The sequence below is a fragment of the Gorilla gorilla genome, chromosome 2, assembly GCF_029281585.2.
Source record: "Gorilla gorilla gorilla isolate KB3781 chromosome 2, NHGRI_mGorGor1-v2.1_pri, whole genome shotgun sequence".
NCBI lineage: Eukaryota > Metazoa > Chordata > Mammalia > Primates > Hominidae > Gorilla > Gorilla gorilla.
The window spans coordinates 164,542,923-164,569,706 of NC_086017.1; the positions used below are offsets into that span (position 1 = coordinate 164,542,923).

A 26,784-nucleotide genomic window follows, 5' to 3' on the forward strand; every position below is an offset into this window, starting at 1 on the left:
AGATGGAACTGTGGCAGAAATTGCTGCTGAAAATTATAGGAAAAATAGGGAAAATGAAAAATGAGGTTGATGCTGTCAGAAATAAAGTCCATGCAGCTACATTCTGGATTTGGAAAATGGCCCAAAGTAGTATAGTACTCTCTTTTGTCAATCTTCCATCCCTCCGTGGGAATTAGTGCATCTCCAATCAACTTAGAAAACCCTAGCCTAGGACACAGATCCAAATCTTAAAACATGTCAAAACCCAGGTACCCTCCCACTTCAGCCCTTTTTCTTTCAGTTCTCTTTCTCTGGAAATGTCTACTGCATACAGAAATGAACACACTGAAATATTTTCATGCATTGCCTCAGAGGAAGGGTGACCAAAGGAGAGCTAGAGAAACGGAAAGAGAATGAGAACAGGGAGAGGTAAGTGAAGTCACTGCTGCACGTTATCATGTAATGTCTCGACACAGCCCTCCAACCATGAAGAAAAGAAATACAACGACATGTCAATTTCATAATCTTGCTACTATCTGTAAAAAAAAGTAAATCAATCAATCAATCAATCAAAGGAAAGAAGGATAATAGCACATATAAGATATTTACAATGGCAATTTTGTGGTGGTAGAATACAGAGTGGTTTTCAAATCCTTTTTTTGTGTGTGTATGTTTTCTTACATTGTTTGAATGTATTTCAACCCACAAGATATACATCAGAAATACATGGTGTTTTTTTCAATGGAAGCAAATATTTAAAGATGTTAACTCTTTTTCAGAAAAAGAAAAGCATACAAAATATTTATTGCTGCATTTCCATGCCTTCTCCACAATATTGAGGCCTGAATTAGGTAGGTAGTTGAAATCTCTCTAAAAGTGAGTCAGATATAAGCATCCTACAGTTTCCACACCAGGACAAATAAGCAGGAATCCCTTAACTCTAAGAGCCATGGTGGGGAGGAGGGTCGGTCGGGCTACCATGTGTTTTTTCTCTGTTCTAAAAGCTGCATCCACATGAATAGGCTTCTGTTTTAAATGCTGGATATTAAGAACATGTTTTAATTAGTTCTACAAGTTAGGAATAGCTGAAAGCTCTATATTTGCATTTAAAAATTTGCACCTAGTCGGCCGGGCGCGGTGGCTCAAGCCTGTAATCCCAGCACTTTGGGAGGGCGAGGCGGGCGGATCTTGAGGTCAGGAGATGGAGACCATCCTGGCTAACACAGTGAAACCCCGTCTCTACTAAAAATACAGAAAAAAAAAATTAGCGGGGTGCGGTGGCGGCGGGTGCCTGCAGTCCCAGCTACTCAGCTACTCTGGAGGCTGAGGCAGGAGAATGGCGTGAACCCGGGAGGCGGAGCTTGCAGTGAGCCGGGATCGCGCCACTGCACTCCAGCCTGGGTGACAGAGCAAGACTCCGTCTCAAAAAAAAAAAAAAAAATTTGCACCTAGTCTTGAACCATTTCTGACTATACTGTCACCACTGTAATCTAAACTGCTTTTCTAAAGGTGATATTCCAGGATCCTCCTATGAGAATGCAAAGCACATTTTTCATGCCACATCTTTGTTCTCCTTGTTTCTTTCATCAAGAATGTCCTCACTCTACACTCTACTTCACAACTGGTGAAATCCACCATACTTTCCAGGTTGAGTCCATGACTCCATTTCCTTCTAGACTACACAACTACAAAGGAATGTCTCCCTCTCTGAATATTAGAATGATGCATTCCCTATTGTCTGTTGTGGCACTCACAGGCTCTTAGCTGCATTGGTATTTAATTCTGCATTATGATTGAACATTTACCCACGTTTGCTCTTGGTTTTCTCTACTAGACTGTGTTCTCCCCCAGGGCAAACATTTCCTGCATGTGAAGGAGCCATTCCTGGGCTGGGGCTAATCCCAGCAGAGACTGATCCATTTTAAAGATTTCAGGTCCCTGGAGCTCCAGGTGACTGGCACTGGCTCAGAAAAGAGGAGCAGGTTCACTGGCTGATACTAAAAAGACCTGAGGCTCAGCTATATGCATCTAATTGGCCCATAAATCTTAACATCAAGACAAAGCTTTTGTCTCTTATAGACTCAAACCCTCTCTTGGAGCTGAAGTATCCTTTTATAAATTATTTGGTCTAATTTCCACAGTATAAACCTGTAATGTGGTATTTAGTAGCACTGACTTTGGAGTTAGACTCCCTGGGCTTAAATTTCAGTAGTAGCACTTTCTACACAATTTATTTGCCGTTTCTGTCTCTTACATGCCTCCTTTGTAGAATAAGGAAAATAATACCCAGTTGATGACTGCTCTACTAAAGGTAGTCATGACAAGCTACGCATTTGCAAAATACAAGGTTACTGACTCAACTGGAGTTAAAGAAGCCCTAAAGAAAAAAGACCGATGCTCAAATTATTATTATTAGTATTGATTATTGAGTTAATATTAACTTTAAAGTACTTAGCACATTACGAATGCAGTGTTAAATATTATTTTTATTACTATTAATATTGCTGTTTCCCCAGTGCTAGGAAGTACTAGAGATGGGGAGAGATATTAATGGCTGATTTGTGCAGGACCTGCACCACCTTATTGCCAAGTCTGGATTCCAGAGCCCCACAGGACCCTTTGTGTCCACAGTGCTGACACAATATTATGCAGAAAGTAGGAATAAAATGCACTTATTGTTTAAATTTATTATGGCCCAAAGCAATAAATACCAAGTATATTACATAGGTTTGGAACACTAAGAGCCCACCTATACACACATACACCCACCCACCCACAAACACTTTGGACTTCATCAGGATCTGGAGATATACTTTCCTACAGAGCTTACATTAATTAGATTTTCATAGACATCTTGTCATGAGAAGAAAATAAAAATTGTCAACAGACTTGCCTTATCAAAACTCACGAATTTCTGCAAGCACATATTTTCACAGTTGATGAAAGCATTTGACCGAATATCTTGACTTTTTGACTTATATGAAACAGCTTGTTAAATATTTAGGTATTAAAAGCGTGTAATTCTTATAGTTTATTGAGTATTTTTCTCCTGCAGCTTTGAAGTGGTACACTGAGGAATTGACAAAACTTGTGTTCAGACTCAAGTCTCATGACCTGAATTCCAATGTTCTCTCCTTAAAGTGATCTGAGTTTTGTGTGGAGAAATTAATATACCAGAAAATACTTATATTCCAGCATAACACCTATTGTACTAGATGAGTGCATGACAGATTATGAAAGTGCAGAATCAAGGACTATGTTGGGGTGTGGGAATAAATGCGGTGGATCTTGTTTTGCTCACAGAAAAGTTGATGCTAACATTGTCCTTAGTGATTAGGGGGAGTCTGATGGGTAGATATTGGCAGGTGGGATGAGGGTGGGATGGTCAGAAGGACATTTTAGGCAAAGGAATAGAATGTTCCAAGGCTTGGAAGCATGAAAAAACAAGGCATAATGAAGGAAAGCAGGCCAGAGAGCATTTTATACGTGGAAGGAACATTTTGGTGATTAAATTTCAAAGGATGGCATCACTGTGACCAGACCATAATAGACCCCATATAACATTTTAAGGAGTTTGATTTTTGTCCTGTAGAGCAAAGTGAAAGATGTTTAGGAAAAAAAAAAACTAACTTGATTAGCTCGTGCTATAGAAAGAGTATTCTGCCTGCAGTGAATGAATTCTGGAAGGCAGTCGTGAAGTCTAGCCTGTACATCAGGAACTATTCAAATAATTTGGGAAAGTGATGATGGGTGTGTGAATTAGGGCAGGAGTAAAGGGGCTGGAGAGGAGTGGCAAATTTGTCAGGGCATTGGGACATAACACTCATGGTACTTCAAAACCGGTGATTGAGCTGTGAGGTGGAGGCCATAGGCCCACTCCACACTCAGGTGCATGTCTTGGAGGAGGAATAGATTTTGAAGTAAGTTGCTGAGTCTAAGAGTAAAACATATTTGGTTCAAGATGCATATCCAGGCAGAACTCTTAAGTAAGCCATTAGATACTTTCATCAAAAATTGGGGTGAAAAGTCTGGGTATGAAATAATGATTTGGAAGTATCTGTGGAGGATATAGATTTTTTAGGTGAACAGGTTGTGGTTAAAATCATTAGAATGAGTAGATTGTTAAGGGGGTGTGGGGTGTAAAAGCAAGAAGACAGTCCATGATGATGAACTTTGGAAAATACTAATACTGAATGATGGGGAAGAGGAAGAAGATGCAGGAATAGGATATTTTATATTACCAAAATAAATCATCATCAAGAAGTAACTTTATAATACCTTAGGCTGGAAGTTTACATAATTTCATGCTGAATATAAATAAAGTACTGTAATAATCTGTGTGCAGTCTTAATGACATACTGGATACATATTATGAAATACCAATTATTTAAAGCAGCTTTTGAAAGAAGGCCCCTTTCTAGCAGTTCACAATACCATAATAAAGTACATTTCAGGAATCATCTTCTATAAACAGTATCCCTGGTAATCATTAAGATGTCATCTTGATTATGCTAAGGCCAAAATCAATGTTAGGGCTTAATATAGTTTGCATTTCTGTTTCTTCTCATCTTATGTAACCTGTATTTTCGACAGCCATTTATCTTACATTATAATAGTATAATGTACCATGACGATGTACGTGTCATGACAATATTGCACTCAGTGAAAAAGCTGTTGCATCTATGGACTTGAAAACATAAATCATGAAAGCTTTGTTGCAAAAATTTATTATTTAATCAGTTTGGAAGTTGAGTGATGTTTTAATTGCCTCTTTGTTTACCATTCTGGTCATGATTTACACTTTACTGCTATCCAGAGTCTGTATTAACTAGTAAAAACAGAACATATTTGAGAGTTCACTCTTAAATCTAAGATCAAATGATTTTTCAGATTTTTTCTTTAAAAACAATTCTACAGGCCATGCTCACAATTTATATAATTGCTTAGGTGCATGTCAGTGTAAAACAACAGTGCTACATTTAAAACATGTTGTTTAGAAAGAATTTGCTCATTAAAAGGTCACAGAACCTCATCAAGCTTCTCATAAAACTATATGGCTTAAAATTTAACCTAGCAATTTCATGGTCTGAAATCGTGCATCTTTTTTGACATGTTTCTCAAAAAGATAAAAAGAAAACTTGCAGAAAATTTCATTTGGGTAGGATATCAAGTAATAACATTCAATCAAAGGTATTCGAAATTTCTTCAAGTCAAGATAAAATTAAAGATAAAACTGCTCCAAAAGCTATTTTAAGTAAAAGATAAACTTTTATGCTAGCACTGGTAGTTGGTTAATTTAAACTGCCTAAGTGATGACCAAGAAAAAGAGAGAGAGAAAAAAGATGCCTCATACAGATCTAGAAAGCAATAAACTCATTAAAAGTTGCTTACAAAACCTTCATAGATTTTTCAAGCTTTAATAAAATTCCAAGGCATTACTCGAATAGGCCAGATGATTGAAAAGGTTATTTAGATAGAACTATCTCATGACTTACAACATAACACACATGATATATATTATTTTATTCTGTTAGAAAGTCAAGACATAAAATGATTGGCAGGAGTTCCTTATCAGAACAGAATCTCTTAGAACTAGAAATGAATGCCTTTTTCCGCACACGAACTCTTTGGCTGCATAAAAGTATCCATGGAAACCCTTACCTGTTAGTTCTAATATGCATATACAAGGTTATTTTCTTTTCCATTTTATTTCAACAAAAACGTGAATGGAATAGAAAGCACTGAACTACTAGAAACTTCCAAGGCCGTAATACATAACAGTTTTTGACAAAAAGCTCATTATATTTTTATAGTTTCTATTTGGCACAAGACCAAATGACTTTACAGAATATGTTCATCAATAGATGTAACAAGGATTATTAAATGTCCTATTATGCTTATGGATGCAAATTTATGTTATTATTCAGCTTAGGAGCCACAGTTGGTGCACATTCAATTTAAATGATATTTTATCATTTTTCAGTCAAATAAAATATACGTAGTGAAAAAAAAGTACCTCCTAAAGCTTCCTAAAAGCTAGCTTGCATCTGGATAAGGTGTGGAATTGAAGGCAGAAGCTAGAGAGAGTTGATGATTGCAGAAAAGCCAAGACCGTGGCATTTATTCAAAACAGTTTTTAATTGGAAAGTTCATGGAATGAAAGAACTATGGAAACAAATGAAGTGCACCCAGATGCGAACAAGAAAAGTATATTAATAAGGATATTTATTCAGAGCTAGCATAGTAAGGAAGTTAACCGCCATTATTTGTGTTTGTCGGAGACTCAAAGGCAGGCAGAGGAGTAGGAAAGCTTTAGAATGGGAAAAAGGGAAGGCTTCAGGTCTGCCTGATTGGAGGCTATTGGTCCGGGGAAGTCGGAAGCCCGATAATTGAAAGAAAAGCATCCTATGCGGGTGGTTAGGCAGCATATTTGTCTTTCTCCAGTTGGTCCAAAGCTGGAAGTGGGGGAAGGGGGCTAAAAATTATGAAAGTTGTCTGTTATTGATCAGGTCCTGACCATTTTGGGCTAATTGCCATGGAGGCTGTGGTCTTGCTCTGGTTATTGCAATTTGTGGCTTAGAATTCTGTTTCAATGTATGGTGTGACTGTATATTCAGTCTCAGAACTAAAGGCTAGTGATATCATCAATTAACTAAAAAAGCTGAGCTCTGAGGCAGACATTAAAGAAAAGTAAAGAAAGTGGACTGGGTATTTAAAAAATGAGTAATAAGAGAATGGCAGCAGCAAGAGAAAATTTTTAAAAATAGAAATAAATGTGTGAATCACAGTTTGGGAATAAGGGTAGAGATGGGGCAGAGAAAACAGAAGCAAGCAGGCTAACAGTCTTTTTGTATCTCTCTTCTGAAAGGTGAGATATCAAGAAATAAGATTCAATCAAAGACACTTGAAATTCCCATATGCGACACTGAATTTATCACAGCAGGCTCATACATTTTTCACTGAGTTAAGAAATATTCAATTAAATGGAAATATCAAACACATAGGATAGTCAATTTAATGAAATATGAAAGCCCTTTGATATTTCAGTTGATATCTCTTAACATTGTGAGCCAGTATTTGTGTAGCAGGGCTCTTCTTTCAAAACTAGATTAAATTATATGTTTCTCAGGTTGGTCCTGGAGATCAAAATGTCTTTATTCAAGGGCATGCAGGCAAAAGAACAAGCATATCTATCATGGAACATTCAATAGTCCTTTACTGTCTTATGCATCAGATCTTCTGTCCAAACTTCCCACGGATTGCTCCAGTCCTGCAGATCTGGATCATTCTCTGTTCCCAAGCCCATCTGTGTTCTGTTGGCAGCTGAGAGATTGCATACTGTAATCTCTCTCTCTCTGATGTATGTCTTCTAAGAAATCCAAATATAAAGAGTAACACAAGTTTATTAATTTTGCTTTTACTTATGAAAAGTTGCAATGTTACAAGTGATTCTGGAGTTGTGGGAAATTAAACATGCACAAGAGGGGCCTCAAATCAAAGGCCAGGATGTGGTCCCTAGTTCTTAGCTCCAGTGTGACTCCAACAACCTCCAGTAGAGATAAAGGCAGCATCTCACCGTAATTATTCAGTTCTACTGTCCACCAAGAGGAGAATAAAATAATTTTTTTCATTTTTTTTCATTTTAAAAGCATTCTTTCCTTTTTAAAGCACTTTTGAGGTAATCCTGGATCTGCTTTATAAATATTATGAATCATATAGGCAGTAAAACAATGAAGAGGGGGAATTAGCAATGAGATTATGCTATTTGTTTAATTTCATAATGTAATGTTTTTCCCCTTAATTTACTCAATATTGGTAATTAGTAATGTTGTTTTTAACTTACCTCATAAAATATGGTCTTGGATTTCAGGACAATCCTTGGTATGAGGGAATATTTTTCGTTTGTGTCCTCTTCCTTTGTAGGGGTACTCAGGACTTTGAATGCATAGGCTCAGTTCTGCTGTGCACTTTCTACACAAATCCTGACCAAGCCTGCGAGTATGGGCAAATATTTATTCAGACCAATAGGTAGACTTTGGCATTGACCTGGCATCAAGACCACCCAAAGTAGTTGCTGTTCTATATATTCACCAACCACCTGTCTTCACCCCAAACTTTACCTTATGAACAGATTTCTATTGATTTCTTTTTTTTTGTCATATATGCTAAACCCCAACAATTTTAACTCAGCTTCTCTTTGTCATGTACTTTATTGCAGGAGATAGGGGAAGACTCTGTTGTTCAAACCTGGAACCACTGGATCACATCATGTTCAGACAGAGCTCACTGAAATCATAACACAGGCCCTTCCTTGAGAAAGGGCTACTGATCTACCTCTCCGAGCAACTGCTTGTAAAGCCAAACTGAATTGAATGGGCAAGTGATTTTCAAACCAGTTACGGATATTACATAACAGCTTCTCATGCACATGGGAGACAGAGTCTCACTCTGTCACCAGGCTGGAGTACAGTGGCATGATCTCGGCTCACAGTAACCTCCGACTACCCGGTTCAAGAAATTCTCCTGCCTCAGCCTCCTGAGTAGCTGGGATTACAGGCACCCACCACCACGCCCAGCTAATTTTTGTATTTTTAGTAGAGACGGGGTTTCACCATGTTGGCCAGGATGGTCTGGATCTCCTGCCCTCGTGATCCGCCAACCTCGGCCTCCCAAAGTGCTGGAATTACAGGCATGAGCCACCGTGCCTGGCCAACATTTTTGCTTTTTGAAAGACACTGATGGGAATGAAAAAAATCTACGGATTAAGAGAAAATAATCGCAAATTATACATTTGATAAAAGATTCATGTTCAGAATACTTAAAACACTGTCAAAATTCACTGCTAAGAAACCAGGCAACCCCATAACAATTTGGGCAAACAATTTGAACATATATTTCCAAAAATAAAAGATATGCATAATATATTAAAACATAAAAATGTGTTCAAATTGTTTTCATCAAAGAAATGTAAAATTGAAACCACAATGATATACCACTGGACATCACAGTAGTGCTTAAAGTGAAAAAGGCTTATCATAATAAGCGTTAACAAGGATGTGGAGAGACTGAAACTTTTACAATTCTGACAGGTAATGTAAAATGGTAGAACCACTTTCAGCAACAGTTTGTTGGTATCTTAAAAAGTTAAACATATAGCTATTATATGTTCTAGCCACTCCACTCCTATACATTTACCTAAGATAAATGAAAATATATGTCTATTCAAACACTTGTACGTACATATTCATATCAACTTTATTTGGAAACAACTCCAATTTTTATCACCAGTAAATGGACAGAAAATTCTGGGATATCCATGTAATATTTTTTATTCAACAATAATAACTAATGAGTTGGCCAGCATGGTGTCTCATGTCTGTAATCCCAGCATTTTTGGAGGCCGAGGCAGGCGGATCACTTGAGGTCAGGAGTTCGAGACTAGCCTGGCCAAAATGGTGAAACCCCGTCTTTACCAAAAATAAAAACAATTAGCCAGGTGTGGTGGCGCATGCTTGTAATCCTGGCTACTTGGGAGGCTGAGGCAGGAGAATCACTTGAACCTGGGAGGTGGTGGTTGCAGTGAGCCGAGATCGTGCCACTGCACTCCAGCCTGGGTGACAGAGTGAGACTCTGTCTCAAAACAAACAAAAACCAAAAAAAACTTATTGGTTATTGATACCATACAACATAGATGAGTTTCAAAAATAACTAAGCAGTGTAAAATAAGTCAGACAATAAAAAGAGAACATATAGTTTGATTTCATTCATATAAAATTCTAGAAAATGCAAACTAACCTGCAGTGACAAAAAGAACACCAGTGGTGGGAGTTGATGAAGGGAGAGATGAGAAAGAGAGATTATAAAGGGACATGAGGTAAGTTTGGATGTGATGGATATGCTTATTTCCTGCTCATAGTTTTCTGGGTGTATATATCTGTCCAAATTTATTAAATTGTACAGTTTAAAGATATGCAGTTTATTTTATGTCAATTGTACCTCAATATAGTTGTAAGGGAAAACAGCAACATGGTGGTCTTTGAATTCCTCACCTTTAAAATAAGAAAGTCGAACTATAATTATCTCTGAGGAGTAAAATTCTGTGATTCTGTAAGCAAGAAGGCTAAAGATGAGGCCCAAAAGGTAGGAGATTGTACATACAGTGCTGTTAATGTCTTGCTGAAACTGCAGAATAAGAGCGTGTATTACTAGGTAATGAGAGTATTTCCCCTAAAACAAAGTGGATTGTAGTTTGTGGCTCTTTGGCCTAGGGGTGGGGAAAATCTTCCTCCTTCTAGTCCTAATGGTGATGGCCAGCCATTCTTAGCTACGTGGAGATAGGCTGGAAGGGAACAGCAAAACAGACCTACAAGTTCTCAGTGACAATGACATTGACCATAGCTGCTACAGTCAATGTCATTGTCACTGAGAACTTGTGTGGAGATATGTCAAGATCCTGAGATGTGTGACAATCAGGGCAGTGGTGAGGAATATCCTAAGTTCCAGGGGTCATGTGTGAGTTTTGGATTTTATACCAAGGTAGCAGAATTTCTAGAGAAATCCTTTTGAATAGAGAGGAGGTAAATGGATCTCTTGAGTCTCAATCACCAAAGGAAGTGGCACGGCAGCAATTCAAGAAGGCCACCTTGGACCTGGCAGACTACGTCCTGAGCACATGTGAGAAAGTACTTCTTGAATCAGTGGATCAGCAGAAAAGAAGAATTTGGAAATATACCTACATTGACAGCATTTCTTTATGTATCGCAGATAAAGCATATAGTTTAATAGGTTAGGGCCAATAATGCAATGGTTAGAAGAGTAGACATGAATTCCCAGTGCCTTTCTTAACCTTCTTCAGCATACATGCATTATAAAATAATGCAGGGATTTAAAAATCATGTTATACTCCTGACCCACATACCACTATAACCCATAATTATACTGTTTCTGCTCACTTAGCAACTAGCCTATATCTTATATGTAGTTCATAGTGCAAGACAGCTTTCAGTGGAAGATCTTTAGAAATATGATTAAATACCATCTTGATATTTGGGAAATTAACATCAGATTATTGTCTTGAAATATCACCTAAGAATTATTTCATGTCTTGTGTACTTTGAACCATACGAAACTGCTGTTTTAATAGATCAAATATGGTTTAAAATTAGAAATTTCGTGATTCAAAATCAAAAGGGAAAGAAGGAAGGAGGAAAGGAAAAAGAAAAGTCAGAATGACAAAGAGAAGGAAAGAGCCATAGATGTTATTTCAAGCCATCAATGTGCATTAAAGAGATATTTCTCAAATGTAGACTATTAATATGAACTGCAAATACAATAACTTCAGTTACATGATTTACAACTGATTAAACTTGTTTCAAGTTATTTTATATTAGTTACCACTATTGTTGGACTTGCTTCCACAGATCACATATTTTGGCAGAGATATCAGTTGCTTTTATTTTATTCCTTTTTTCTTCTCCTAGAGCCTTCAGATGAGATATATTATTACTTATGGAGAAGAGAAATAAAATAGACATTTTTCTTTGACATTTTCTATGAAACTGTAAATTGGATTATACTACAGCTATTTCAAGAGGTCATTTTAGATGGTTTTTGAAGACAGGAAAAGTGATTAATGTTAAGAAGGTCTTGACATAGGAATTTAGTGTCCTTGAGCTCTGTATAACTACCTTTTCTAAAGCTGCTAACACACTGCAAGCGATCAATGACTCAATAATGTAAATTTATAAAACACATTGTACACACATACACACACATACACACGTATGTGACCTTCCAGAAGTTGTTCATGTGTTAGAAATTAACATTTTTTGAAGTCTGTAGGTTACCATGGAAATCTGCTGTTGATGCTCACTCCATTAACACATTCGTTCCGAGAAAGAAACTAAGTTCTGGTTCCTTTACCAGTGTCGTTAATAATACTGTTGTGCTATCAAATACTACATCTTATTTATTCTATCTAACTGTATTTTTGTATTCATTAACCATCCCCTTTTCCCCCTACACCCACTACACTTCCCAGCCTCTGGTAACCATCATTCTACTCTGTATCTTCATGAGTTTAATTATTTTGATTTTTAGTTTCCAAAAATAAATGAGAACACGCAACATTTGTCTTTCTGTTCCTGGCATATTACACTTAATATAATATCCTCCAGCTCCATCCATGTTGTTGCAGATGACGAGATCTCATTCTTTTATGGCTGAATGGTATGCCATTGTAGGTGCATACTGCATTTCCTTTATGTATTCATCTGTTGATGGATACTCAGGCTGATTCCAAATCTTGGCTACTGCGAATAGTGCTGCAATAAAAATGGCAGTACACATATCTCTTTGATACACTGATTTACTTCTTTTGGGTATATATCCTAGTAGTGGGGTTGCTGGATCATATGGTAGCTCTATTTTTAGTTTTTTGAGGAATCTCCATACTGTTCTCCATGGTGACTGTACTAATTTACATTCCCACCAACAGTATGCAAGGGTAACATTTTCTCCACATCCTCACCAAAATTCATAATTGCCAGTCCTTTGTATAATATAAAAACCATTTTAACTGGTATGAGATGATATCTAATTGTAGTTTTGATTTGCATTTTCCTGATGTTCAATGCCATTGAGCACCATTTCATATACCTGTTTGCCATTTGTATGTCTTCTTTTGAGAAATGTCTACTTAGATGTTTTGCCCATTTTAAAAATTGGATTAGTAGATTTTTTCCTATTGAGCTGTTTGAGCTGCCTATATATTCTGGTTATTAATCCCTTGTCAGATGTATAGTTGGAAAATATTTTCTTTCATTTTGTGAGTTGTCTCTTCACTTTGTTGGTTGTTTTGTTTGCTGTGCAGAAGCTTTTAAACTTGATGTGATCACATTTATCCATTTTTGCTTTGGTTACCTGTGCCTATGGGGTTTACTCAAGAAATCTTTGCCCAGATCAATGTCCTGGAAAGTTTTCCCAATGTTTTCTTTTAGTAGTTTTATAGTTTGAGGTCTTAGATTTAAGTTTTTGATTCATTTTGATTTGATTTTTGTATATGGTAAGAGATAGGGGTCTAGTTTCATTTTTCTGCATATGGATATCCACTTTTCTCAGCACCATTTATTGAAGAGACTATCCTTTCTTCAATGTATTTTCTGGGCACTTTTGTTGAAAATGATTTCACTGTGGATGTATGGATTTATTTCTGGGGCTTCTATTCTGTTCCATTAATCTATGTGTCTATTTTTATGCCAGTACCATACTGTTCTGGTTAGTATAGTTCTGTAATATAATTTGAAGTAAGGGGAAGTGATTCCTCCAGTTTTGTTCTTTTTATATCAGGATGGCTTTCTGGGTCTTTTGTTGTTCCATATAAATTTTAGGATTTTTTTTCTATTTCTGTGAAGAATGTCATTGGTTATTTTTATAGAGATTGCACTGAATCTGTAGTTTCTTTTGGTGTGTGGACATTTTAACAGTATTGATTCTTCCAATTCATGAACATAGAGTATCTTTCCATTTTTGCATCCTCCTCAATTTCTTGCATCAGTGTTTTATAGCTTTCATTACAAAAGTCTTCCACTTCTTTGGTTAAGTTAATTCCTAGGTATTTTATTTGTAGCTATTGTAAATGAGATTACTTTTTCAAGTTGTTTACCATTGGCATATAGAAAAGCTACTGATTTTTGTACATTGATTTTTGTATCCTGCAACTTTCCTGAATTTGTTTATCAGTTCTAATAGTTTTTGGTGGAGACTTAGGTTTTTCCAAATACAAGACCATATCATCTGCAAGGGCAATTTGACTTTTTCCTTTCCAATTTGGATGCCCTTTATTTCTTTCTCATGTCTGATTGCTTTAGTTGGGAATTGCAGTACTATGTTGAATAACAGTGGTGAAAGTAGGCATCCTTGTCGGACGCGGTGGCTCATGCCTGTAATCCCAGCACTTTGGGAGGCCAAGGCAGGCGGATCATGAGGTCAGGAGATCGAGACCATCCTGGCTAACATGGTGAAACCCCATCTCTACTAAAAATACAAAAAATTAGCCGGGCGAGGTGGCGGGTGCCTGTAGTCCCAGCTACTCGGGAGGCTGAGGCAGAAGAATGATGTGAACCCGGGAAGCAGAGCTTGCAGTGAGCCAAGATAGTGCCACTGCACTCCAGCCTGGGTGACAGAGCAAGACTCTATCTCAAAAAAAAAAAAAAAAAAAAAAAAAGTGGGCATCCTTATCTTGTTTCAGATCTGAGAAGAAAGGCTTTCAATTTTTTCCTGTTCAGTATGATACCACCTGTGGGTCTGTCACACGTGGCTTTCATTATATGTGTCAGTCGGTTTTATGTGTCTAGAAATTTATTCATTTATCATTGTATTGAGGTATGTTCCTCATATACCTAGTTTTTTTAGGATTTTTATCATGAAGGGATGTTAAATGTTATCACATGCTTTTTTCAGCATAAATCGAAAAGATCATATGGTTTTTGCCCTTCATTTTGTTGATGTGATGTGTCACATTGATTGATTTGCATATGTTGAACCATCCTTGCATCCCTGGAATAGATCCCACTTGGTCATGAAGAATGGTCTTTTTAATGTATTGTTGAATTCAGTTTGCTAGTATTTTGTTGAGGATTTTTGTATCAATGTTCTTCAGGGATATTGACCTGTATTTACTCTCTCTGTCTCTTTTTAAAAATGTATCTGTGTCTACTCTCTCTGTCTCTTTTTTAAAATGTGTCTGTGTCTAGGGTAATACCAGCCTTGTGAAATGAGTTTGGAAGTGTTCCCTCTTTCTTTATTTGTTGAAATAATTTGAATAGAATTGGTGTTATTTCTTCTTTAAATGTTTGGTAAAATTCAGCAGTGAAACAATTGCATCCTGGGCTTTTCTTTGCTGGGAGACATTTTATAACAGCTTTAATGTAAATACTTGTTATTTTTCTGTTCAGATTTTGGATTTCTTCATGGTTCAATCTCAGTAGATTTTATATATCTGGAAATTTCTCTGTTTATTCTAGGTTTTCCATTTTATTGGCATATAATTGCTCATAGTAGTCTCTAATGATCCTCTGAATTTTTGCCATATCAGTTGTAATATCTCTTTTTTCATCTCTTTATTTATTTAGGTCTTCTTTCTTTCTTAATCTGGCTAATGGTTTGTTGATTTGTTTTTATCTTTTCAAAAACCCACTGTTCATTTTAAAAATCTTTTGTATTGTTTTTTCTTTTCATTTTCATTTATTTCTGCTCCTATCTTTATTATTTCTTCCACTAATTTTGGGTTTTGTTTGCTCTTACTCTTTCAGTTTCTAAAGATGCATCTTTAGGTTGTGTATTTGAAGTTTCTTTCTTTCTTTCTTTCTTTCTTTCTTTCTTTCTTTCTTTCTTTCTTTCTTTCGGCCTTCCACTTAGTACTTCTTTTGCTGTATCCCATAAGTTTTAATATGGTGTGTTTCCATTCTCATTTGTTTTGAAAAACTTTTAAATTTCCTTTTGAATTTCCTTATTGACCTATTGGTCATTCAGGAACATATTGTTTAACTTCCATGTGTTTGTATAGTTTCCAAAATTCCTCTTGTTATTGATTTTTAGTTTTTTTCATTGTGATTAGAGAAGATACTTGATATGATTTCAATTTTTTTAAAAAAATTTAAGACTTGTTTTTGGCTTAAGATATGGTCTGTCTTTGAGAATGCTGAGGAGAAGAGTGTGTTTTCTGCAGCTGTTGGATGAAATGTTCTGTAAATATCTATTAGGTCCATTTGGTTAAGAGTAAAGATTAAGTCTAATGTTTCTTTATTGATTTTCTGTCTGGATGATTGGTCCAATGCTGAAAGTGGGGTACTGCAGTCTCCAGCTATTACTATTTTTGGGTCTATCCCTCTCTTTGGCTATAATAGTATTTGTTTTATATATCTGGGTGTCTAGTGTTTGGTGTATATGTATTTTCAACTGTTACATCCTCTTGCTGAATTGGCCCCTTTATCATATAATGACCTTCTTTGTGTTTTTTAAATAGTTTTTGTCTTGAAACCTCCCTTGTTGGATATAAGTATAGCTACTCCTGCTTTTTTTTTATTTTATTTGCGTGAAATATCTTTTTTCATCCCTTTATTTTCAGTGTTTATTTGAGTCTTATAGGTAAAGTGTGTTTTATTTGTGTCTTATAGGTTAAGTGTGTTTCTTGTAGGCAACAGATCATTAGGTCTTGCTTTTTAATCCAGTCAGCCAATCTATGCCTTTTGATTGAGAAGTTTAGTCTATTTACATTTAATGATTTTATTCATAAGCAAAGACTTACCCCTGCCATTTTGTTACGTGTTTTCTGGTTGTTTTGTGGCCTTTTCTTCCTTTCTGTCCTCCTTTTGGTGAAGATGACTTTCTCTGGTGGGATGATTTAATTTCTTGCTTTTTATTTTTTGTGTATCTATTGTATGTTTTTTAATTTGAGGTTACCATGAGCCATGCAAATACTATTTTATAATCCATTATTTTAAGCTGACAACAACTTAAAACCATTTGCATAAACAAACAAACGAAAAGAAAACTAATAAAGACTTTACACTTAATCTTACCCCCCCCCACTTTTTAACCTTTTGTTGTTTTTATTTATATCTTATTACATTGTCTATGTCATGAAAAGCGGTTGTAGTTTTTATTTTTAATAGGTTTATCTTTTAGTCTTTCCACTTAAGATATGAGTAGCTTATATACCACAATTACAGTGTTATAATATTTTGTATTTGTCTGGGTACTTACTATTACCAGTGAGTTTCGTACCTTCAGATGATTTCTTATTGCTCATTAACATCCTTTTCTTTCAGTTTGAAGAACTCCCCTTAGCATTTCTTATAGGACAGGTCTGGTGTTGATGAAATCCATTAGCTTTTGTTTGCCTAGGAAAGTATTTATTTCTCCTTTATGTTTGAAGGATATTTTTGCTGGATATATTATTCTAGGAGAAAAGTTTTTTGTTTCTTTTTGTCAGAAATTTAAATGCCATGCTACTCTCCCCTGGCCTGTAAGGTTTTCACTGAAAAGTCTGCTGCCAGACATATTTGAGGTCCATTGCAGGTTATTTCTTTATTTTCTCTTGCTGCTTTTAGGATCCTTTTATTATCCTTGACCTTTGGGAGTTTTGATTATTAAATGTCTTGAGGTTGTTTTCTTTAGGTTAAATCTGATTCATGTTCTATTACCTTCTTGTACTTGAATATTGATACTTTTCTTTAGATTTGAGAAGATCTTGTTATTATCTCTTTCAATAAACTTTCTACCCCTGTATTTCTCTCTGACTTCTCTTTAAGGCCAATAGCTTTTAGATTTGCCCTTTTTTTTTTTTTTGAGACGGAATCTCACTCTGTCACCCAGGCTGGAGTGCAGTGGCACGATCTTGGCTCACTGCAAGCTCCGCCTCCGGGTTTCACGCCATTCTCCTGCCTCAGCCTCCCAGGTAGCTGGGACTACAGGTGCCCACCACCATGCCTGGCTAATTTTTTGTATTTTTAGTAGAGACGGGGTTTCACCGTGTTAGCCAGGATGGTCACAATCTCCTGACCCCATGATCCACCCGCCTTGGCCTCCCAAAGTGCTGGGATTACAGGTGTGAGCCGCCACACCCGGCCCTTAGATTTGCCCTTTTGAGGTTATTTTCTAGATCTTGTAGGCATGCTTCATTGTTTTTTATTATTTTTAAATTTTTCTCCTTTGACAATGTTTTCAAAAAACCTGTCTTCAAGCTCACTAATTCTTCTGCTTGCTCAATTCTGCTGTTGAGAGATTCTGATGCATTCTTCAGTTTGTGAATTGAATTATTCAGCTGTAGAATTTCTGCTTGATTTTTTGTTAATTATTTCAATATCTGTTAAATGTGTCTGCTAGGATTCTGAATTCCTTCTCTGTATTATCTTGAGTTTCACTAATTTTCCTCAATAAAATGAATTTAAATTCTCTATCTGAAAGGTCACATATTTCTGTCACTCTGAAATCAGTCACTGGTATCTTTTTTAGTTCATTTCGTGAGGTCATGTTTTCCTGGATGGTCTTGATGCTTGTGGATGTTCATCAATATCAGGGCATTGAAGAGTTATATATTTATTCTAATTGTTGTAGTCTAGACTTGTTTGTACTCTTCCTTCTTGAGAAGGCTTTCCAATTATTCAAAAGTATTGTGTGTTTTGATCTATGTCTTTGGTCACTGTTGGTGCATCTGAATTAGGGAGCACCCCAAGCCTAGTAACACTGGCTCTTGCAGATTCATAGAGAATACTACCTTATTGGTCTTGGGTAAGATCTGAGAGAATTCCATGGAATTACAGGCAGAGTCTCTTGTTATCTTCCCTTACTTTCCCCCAAACTAGCAAAGTCTCTTTCTCTGTGTTGAGGTGCCTGGAGTTGGGGGAGGGGTGTCCTGTGACCATTATTGCTGGCACTGTTCTAGGTTACACATGAAGGTCTTGGCCATGGCCTGTGATGACTATTTCCTGTCTACCACTGAAGTTTATTCAAAGCCCAAGGACTCTTTAGTCAGGAGCTGGTGAATCCTGCCAGGTCTATGTCTCTCCCTTCAAGGCAGCAGGTTCCCTTCTGGCCAAGGGTGTCTAGAAATGCTCTCCAGGAGCTAGGGGCTGGAATCAGGAGCTTTAGGTATCTGCTTGATTATACTGTGGCTGAGCTGGTACCCAACTTGCAAGACAAAGTCCCTTTTACTCTTTCCTCTCCTTTTCTCAAGCAGAAGGGGCCTCCCTGCAAGGTCACCACAGCTGGTTATGTGCTGGCCTCCCCTGAAAGCAGCACAGTACTGGATCTTACCCCCTGCTTGTGGCGAGTACTTCCTGGCTACTGGCAATGTATATTCAAGGCCCAAGGGCTCTTTAGTCAGCAAATGATGAATTCTGCCAGGATTTGGTCCTTCTTTTTGGGGCAGTGGGTTCCCTTCTTGCTTAAGGAAGGTTTAGAAATGTTATCCAGGACTTAAGACCTGGAATAGGGGCCCAGGACTCTTTTTCATGCTTTATTTTACTGTGGCTGAGCTGGTATCTAAGTTGCAAGACAAAGTCTTCTTTACTCTCCCCCTTCTCTCCTCAAGCAGAAAGAAGGAGTCTCTCCCAGAGCTTCAAGCTATGAGCTGTGCTACCTGGGGTTAGGGAAGAGGTGATGCAAGCACTCCCCTAGCAACCCCAGTAGGGCACTCAGTGGGTCCTGTGCACCCCAAGTTCACTGGCTCGGATCCCAGCATAGCACCAGGAGTTGCCTAGGAATTGCAGTCCTTCTGGCCTGCCTTTCAAATTTATTTAGGACTCCAGAGCACTTTAGTCTGTGGTGGCGAGGCTTGCTGGAACTCAGGTTCTGATCACAGGGATGGATGATTTCCCTCTGTCTGGGTCGTTTTAAATGCTCCCTCTTTGGGTGCTCACTAAATTTGCCCTGTTTTGCTTTCCACGGTGACTGGGCAGCACTGAGTTGCATTAAAAGTCCCACAATCACTTTGCTCTCCTTTTCCTAAGTGCACAGATTTTCTCGCTGTACCACACGGTGCTGCCAGGGGATGGGGGAGGAGCAACTTTGGTAATACAAAACTGTCTTTCCTACCCTTTTCAGTGCCTCTTTCCTTGATAAAATGTTAAAACCAGGTACTATGATCACTCGCCTGATTTTTAGTTCTTATGAAGGTGCTTTCTTATGTGGATAGTTGTTCAATTTGGTATTCCTGCAGAGGGAACAATTGCTGGAGGCTTTTATTCAGCCATCTTGCTCTGCTTCTATTTAGTTATGTCAGTGTAGTTTTAAGATAAATAAGCCCCTTTAAACTGGTTGCAGCAGCCATGGAAATCTTACTTGTTAGATATCATAGAATTGGATCTTCTTGGGATTAGTATGCATCATAGATTCCTGAAACACCTGATATCTAATGGCCCAATCATTTCTTTATAGACTGAATGGAGTGTGAACTAATCAATGGGTGTGAATTTATTATCCATATACATCATCTTCATACCTAAATGTCAAGGCAGATTGGCCTGTCAGTGACAAGAGTCAGCCTGTGTGTATCATAATTTATTAGTCATGTTACTGTAGCAGCATGATTACCACAAGCATGGGGAAGAAATAATAATATTTTCAATGATATTTGAAGCATAACTACAAGTATTGCATAGATAGGAAGGGTTGAAAAACAAGACTGACCTGACTAAAATACAGGAGTTTAAAATCTTGATTTTACTGGTTTATCTCTGTCCATCCATTATCTTCTATGTATGTACAATCTTGAGAATTTAACTTCTTTAAAACTTAATTTCCTCCTCTATAAAATAGGAGTAACATCTATTAAGAGTTGTCTAGCTAACCATGATAGAGACTAGCAAGAAGTCAAAATAGCTGTATATATATATATATATTCAATATATAATATATATTCAATATTACATATACTATATATTCAACATATATTCTCTGTATATTCAATATATAATATATTTGCAGATATATTCAATATCTATATTATATAATATATAATTATGTATTCTTATATATTATATTGCTGAATATATATATTCACCAGCAGTCAAATAAAAAAAGGGGTACAGCCAGTGTTTTAGACTTCAAAGAATGGCATTTGATATTGATTAAACAAAGAAATCCTTAGAGAACAAAGAAGGATTCTTTATGGCTGCTTTATCCTACAGAATTTAATAAGAATATAAATTCAAAAGATAGCAGTATGAGGAAAAGATGAGATTCTGTCAGAATGAGATGGAAATGGGGAGATTAAAGAGTGAAAAAAAGTTGAGAATCAAATTATCCTTAAGGAAATAAGAAATAAATTAGAAATAAGAACAAAATGAAGTGACTGAAATAAAATTACTGAACAAGAGTAGTTAGAGGTAATCAAAGGGAGAGAATAAGAAAAGACAAATGAATTAAAGAAATTAGGAAGAAGAATCTAAACTGGAGGCCAGACAGTTAGAGAACTGGACACGTAGAATAGAAAAAGTATTCAAAGGCATAATACAAAAAATGTACTTATAGTTAAGAAATATTGCACAGGAATTTTTGTTAATCTCTTCTAGTATTAGAGGAAAAATTTACATATAACAACATTTATACCTACACTAGGTTAAGTTTTGTAACTCAGGCCTAAAAGAGAGCACATTTCCCCTCAAATTTCTCCACAGCTAAATTCAGAGCCAGAAGAAAGGAGCCAAGTTTTGAGAAAAACAGAATGTTTTCACCAACCCAAGACATTATCAAAATGTAAAGGCTCCTAACCACATTTTAAGACATTAAACAACTTAGGAAATAGAATGTCTGAAGCCTTCTTGAAAAAACAAAACCCAAAACATTAAAACCAAGACTACCATTCAATGCCAAAATCCAGCTGATAAAGAAATAAAATATGTATTTCAGAAGAGGAAAAGGCATGGTTAAAAGCCTGGAGGTACATATTGCTTCTGTTTTATTGAGAATTATGGCTAAATATCTGTGGAAATGACTATGCAAATGTTATAAGTCTCACAATATCAAAACAATAGTATGATTGACAACAATTAGAAGGAAAGGGTAGAAAACATTGATTGAAGGGTAGGAATGCTAACATTCTTTTAAGGCAAAAGTCAAACTGTCTAAAACTGAAAAAAAAAAGTTTAAAAAATGACTCAACCTTAGTCAGACTTTTTAATATTTTTCATAATGTTTTTTCTTAATCTTAGTGAAATCTTTTAGAAATAAACATATCTCATGGCATAAAAAGTTTACTTTTAAGTTTGTTTGGAATTAGAATTGATGCTTTTATTTAAAAATAAATGCAGAGCTTTCAGTTTCACTTTGACACATTAAGAGGTTAAAAATAGTCCTGTCCCTACTAGAGAAAAGCTGAAGAAACTGAAGATCAGTGACTTAGACCCACTAGGTAACTGAAGTTGCAAAGGAAACAGCCACCCTGAAATCTGAAAAGACCCGTAGATACAGAAAATCACAGCCAAGATCTGCATACTTGAAGATCTGCATACTTAGAGCATAACTGCTGAAGTTAATACTGGTAGGAACACTTAAATATTAATTTTGATTAATTTTTGGAGACTGAGCATGGTCTAGCTTGATAATTTGAAACTTCTGGGGACCACAGTATGTGCATGGGGTTGGTCTCCACACTTTCTTGAGTTTTACCTACAGAAATTCCATGCGGTTCTCACAGTAGAGATCTGAGAAAGATCTTCCTGGCTCTGGTAGGGATAGAGGAAGATCAATGACTGTGAAATATATCCAGTGCATTCTCCATAACAAAGGAAAACTTTATCAAAACCTTATTCCAGCTGAGGGAATGTAATTTCTTCACATCCACCTCCCTCTAGCCTTCCTGTCTCAACCAAGGTCAGAGCTTTCTGTCTAACAGGGCCAGAGTTTCAAACAAATAGACCAGGAACGTGTAGTCAGGGAAGAGAGTAGACAAAGAGGGGAATAAAGAAACTATGCCATTGAAGAAACAATTGTGAGGGTCAAAGCCCTGAGACTCAGGTTAAAACACTGACATTTAACTGAATGATTACAGGATACTTTCTTGCCCCAAACCTTACCATCACACCAACAGGACTCCAGGATAACAGTGAATTGCAGCTGAAAGAGCTGAAAAATACAGAGTCCTTCCGAAAAGGAGTAACTACAGAAGTCCGAAGCCAAAAGGGAATTACAAAACAACACTAGAGAAAGTGAAGCCTCTGGCAACTAGGGCTACAGCAAACATTAAACATAGCCCAATTTCTAGTTATATTAACATAAGTCTTTGCAGTAAAGGCCTATTTACCTCAGTTCCTTTTACCTGATATGACATGTCCAGCTTTAAAAAAATTATTACAAGGCAGACATACTAAAAGGCAAGCAAAAACACAGTCTGAAAAGACAAAGCAATTATCTGACTCAGATAGGACACAGATGTTGAAACTGTCAAATAGAGAATTTAAAATAACTATGGCTAGTATATCAAGGAACCTCATGGAAAAAGTAGAATACATGCAACAATGTATGGTTAATGTAAGCAGAGAGATGAAAACAGTAAGAATCCAAGGAAATAATAGAAATGTAAAGCATAATAACAGAAATAAAGAATGCTTTTGATGGGTTCAATAGACTTGACATGAAGGTAAGCTTAAGTGAGCTTGACAATAGGTTCACAGAAACTTACCTTCAAACTAAAATGCCAAGAGAAAAAAAATGAAAAAAAAAAACAAAACACACACACACACACACACACACACAACAAACCAACACCCAAAACCACAAAACAGAACATTCAAGAACCATGGGGGCAACATTACAAGGTATAATAAACTACCAAACTATCTTCTAAAGTGCCTATTCCAATTTGTGTTCCAACTAGTAATGAATGAGACTTTCTTGTTGCTTTGTATCCAAGCCAGAAATTGGTACTATTAGGTTTTTGGATTTTAGCTATTCTAATAGGCATGGAGTGGCATCTAATTGTTTTAATTTACTCGTGGTTTCCTAATAGCATTTAATGTTGAGCATATTTTTAGAGGTGAGAGAGGATTTCCTTGCCTTGTTCCCAGTTTTTAGGTGACAATTTCCAGTTTCTCACATTAAGCTACCTGTATGTTTATTTGTGGATGTTTCTTATGAAGTTGAAGAAGTTACCTCAACAGAAATACCCTGTATTCCTAGTTTGCTAGGAGTTTTAAAAATCATGAATGGATGTTGAATTTTTCCAAAATTTTTTTTCTGTTTCCTGTATTCCTAGTTTGCTGAGAGTTTTAAAAAGCATAAATGGCTGTTAAATTTTTTCAAAATTTTTTTCTGTTTCGACTGATATAGTTTTTTCTGTTTCAACTGATATCCTTTAGCCTGTTGATGTGGTGAATTGCACTTACCAATTTTCAAATGTTTAACCAGTGTTGTATACCTGCAATAAATTTCATTTGGTCATGGTGTATGGTTCTTACTATATACATTGTTAAATTTACAGTATTGTTGACTTAATATGCTAGTATTTTTTGAGAATTTTTGCATCTATGCTCAGGATATGGTCTATAGTTTCCCTTTCTTGTCTCTGTTTAGTTTTATTATTAGTGTAATGTTCCTTCTATTTTGTGGAAGAGTTTGTAGAGCATTGGTATCATTTCTCTCTTGTTTGGTAGAATTCACCAGTGAAACCATCTGGTGTATGGTAACGCTCTATACTACCTTTGCAACTTTTGTATACATCTAAAATATTTAAAAAATACAAAGTTTATTAAGAATATAATTTCAGGCCAGATGCGGTGGCTCACACCTGTAATCCCAGCAATTTGGGAGGCGAGGTGGGCAGATCACGAGGTCAGGAGATTGAGACCACCCTGGCTAACATGGTGAAACCTCGTCTCTACTGAAAATACAAAAAAATTAGCCAGGCGAGGTGGTGGGCACCTGTAGTCCCAGCTACTGGGGAGGCTGAGGCAGGAGAATGGCATGAACCCAGGAGGCAGAGTTTGCAGTGAGCCGAGATGGCGCCACTGCACTCCAGCCTGGGTGATAGAGCGAGACTCCATCTCAAAACAAAAAAAAAAAAAAAAAAAAAGAATATAAATTCACAGTGTCACGCCATAAAATGCTATCTTTATGAGTCTATCTATATGTCATCTGCTAGTTGTATATATGTGTGTAGAGATACATAGAATGATGTTCACATATCAAACATAATTATTTCAGGGCTGAGTATTTGTGTAATTTTTCTTCTCTTTTGATTTTATTATAATAAACATGTATCATTTTTATAGAAACAGTAACTTCATTGCGTTAAAATAATGAAGTGTAGCTGCTAAATTATCCTTATGAAGAATCGTGGTGAGATATAGTAAGTAAGTTCCTATACTACTCACCATCTAATGGACACTCAAAGTGATTGTTATTATCATTTTGTTACAAGCACTTTACATTCTGACCCTTGCTAACCTCTCCAGTCTATTTTCTCACTATTTCCCACCCTACAATTGACTCATCAGTATCAAATAACAGATGAAGTATGCGTTAAAAGTTTCAGCTATGTGATCTAATATGCTCAGGTTTATAGCTCAGGTCTGCTTCTATGAGGCCATAGGCAAGTTCTTTAACCTCTCTAGACCTCAGACCCCTGATTGGCAAAATGGAAATTATGAACATTATCTGCCTCATAGGATTATTATGAGGATTGGATGAGACTCTGCATCTAAGAATCCTGGCACTTAAGAAAAGATAGATTTTTTGACTACTTCTACCACTACATCATTACACCACCACCATTACCTCCGCTACCACTCCTGCTAATACTACCACGACTATACCACCTTCTTTATCACTATTTATGTGGGCTTCTTTGCTTGGAATATTCATGTTTGCATCCTCACATTCCACTAGTCACTTTTCCGGTAGTATACTAGCAAACATTTAACAACTGATTCCAAGAAAAGAAACAACAAAAAAAGCCCTCATTTGTAAAAGATGCAAATTCCCATGGAATAAATACCTTCATCATCACTGATTTCAAGTTATGAATATGATATCATTAAATGTGAAATTGAAAAGAGAAGCAGTAGCACCATGATGTCATATTTCTACCGTATACATTCATTAGATGTAAACAACCTCAAAAGCATTGAAAATAGAAAAACATCAGTATAATTAGGAAATGATTAGTGTATTTTTAAATTTTGCTTATAATGTAATTTATTTAATTACTAGCTTCTATAATTTAATTTTTAACAAAGGCTGTGTTTAACAACCAGCTTGCAAAGCATGGTTAAAAACTGAACAATGAACTCTAACATATTTTTACTTGTGACATATTGATTCTCACCTTTTACAATCTTAACTCAGACATTACCTTAAGTATCTTTTATTGACTGCCACAGTGGGTCAGTGAGTAAAATAAATGTTATTACAAATAACAAAATGGCTTCTAATATTAGTTTTTCATCCAGAATATAAAATTAGAATCAGTATCATTCTTGACCTTTGTCTAAACTTTTCTCTCCGATCTCTTATCCTCCTAAATTTTACATAAATTTTAAAATAAGAGATACATATATATAATTTAAAAAATTAAAACTTACATATACAGATTGCAGAAAGGAATACTCCTTAGAAAGGGTGAACTAATTTTAGAATAGACTATACATTTAACAATACATTTTAGGTTTTCCAAACCACGCTTAGCTCATCTCATCTAAGGTCTGGCATCTTATCTTTGCTCTCCTATTCGAAAGTATCTTAGTATTTGAGGGATGGTGACAGAAATTTTATTGAAGGCCACTTCTTGAAACATCTACTCTCTACATTTCTGTAACCCTCCCTCTATTGCCTGTTCAGGCCCCAGGAAGGTAATGGCTTTCAGCTGTTGCTAGCCCCAGGGTGTTGCACAATTCCCTATCGATTTTCCTAAACTGTGCCCACTTTTTTGTAAATCTCAAATTTCCCAAATTTGGTTTGCCATCTTTTTTTGCAAGCACCTGACTGATACAGTCTCTCTGTCAGCTTAAAAAAAATACGGATGCTATGTTATCCTTGTCAAATTAATGGGGGACACATTAATGTTGGGCACAATTTAGAATGGTTTATGTGATGTTTTCATACTTTAAGATTATTAACAGCTTAGTATGTTTATTGCAAATATTTTTTCCTATAGTGTCAATTTCTTTTAACTTAGTTTTTAATTTTTTTTTTACAAAAAGAACGTTTAATCTTTATGTTGTTAAATATTACATTTTGTTTTTTAATTTTAAAATATCTGTTGTAACCGAAGTTAACTTTGGTTTTCAACATAAGATAGGGATTACT

The 26,784-nt window shown here is 36.2% G+C and overlaps 2 long non-coding RNA genes across 2 annotated transcripts in view; one reads left to right on the forward strand and one right to left on the reverse strand.

The window, feature by feature from the left end:
* Positions 1 to 26,784, forward strand: part of LOC101126606 (uncharacterized) — a 202,491-nt gene that overhangs the window by 134,605 nt on the left and 41,102 nt on the right. The gene's annotated exons all lie outside the window — the stretch shown is intronic.
* Positions 4,691 to 26,784, reverse strand: part of LOC109026052 (uncharacterized) — a 282,549-nt gene continuing 260,455 nt past the window's right edge. The window contains exons 4-5 of the long non-coding RNA XR_010132983.1: positions 7,823 to 7,971; positions 4,691 to 7,348 (exon numbers count right to left, since the gene is read on the reverse strand). This is a non-coding gene — a long non-coding RNA (uncharacterized lncRNA). The remainder of the gene's footprint in view (positions 7,349 to 7,822; positions 7,972 to 26,784) is intronic.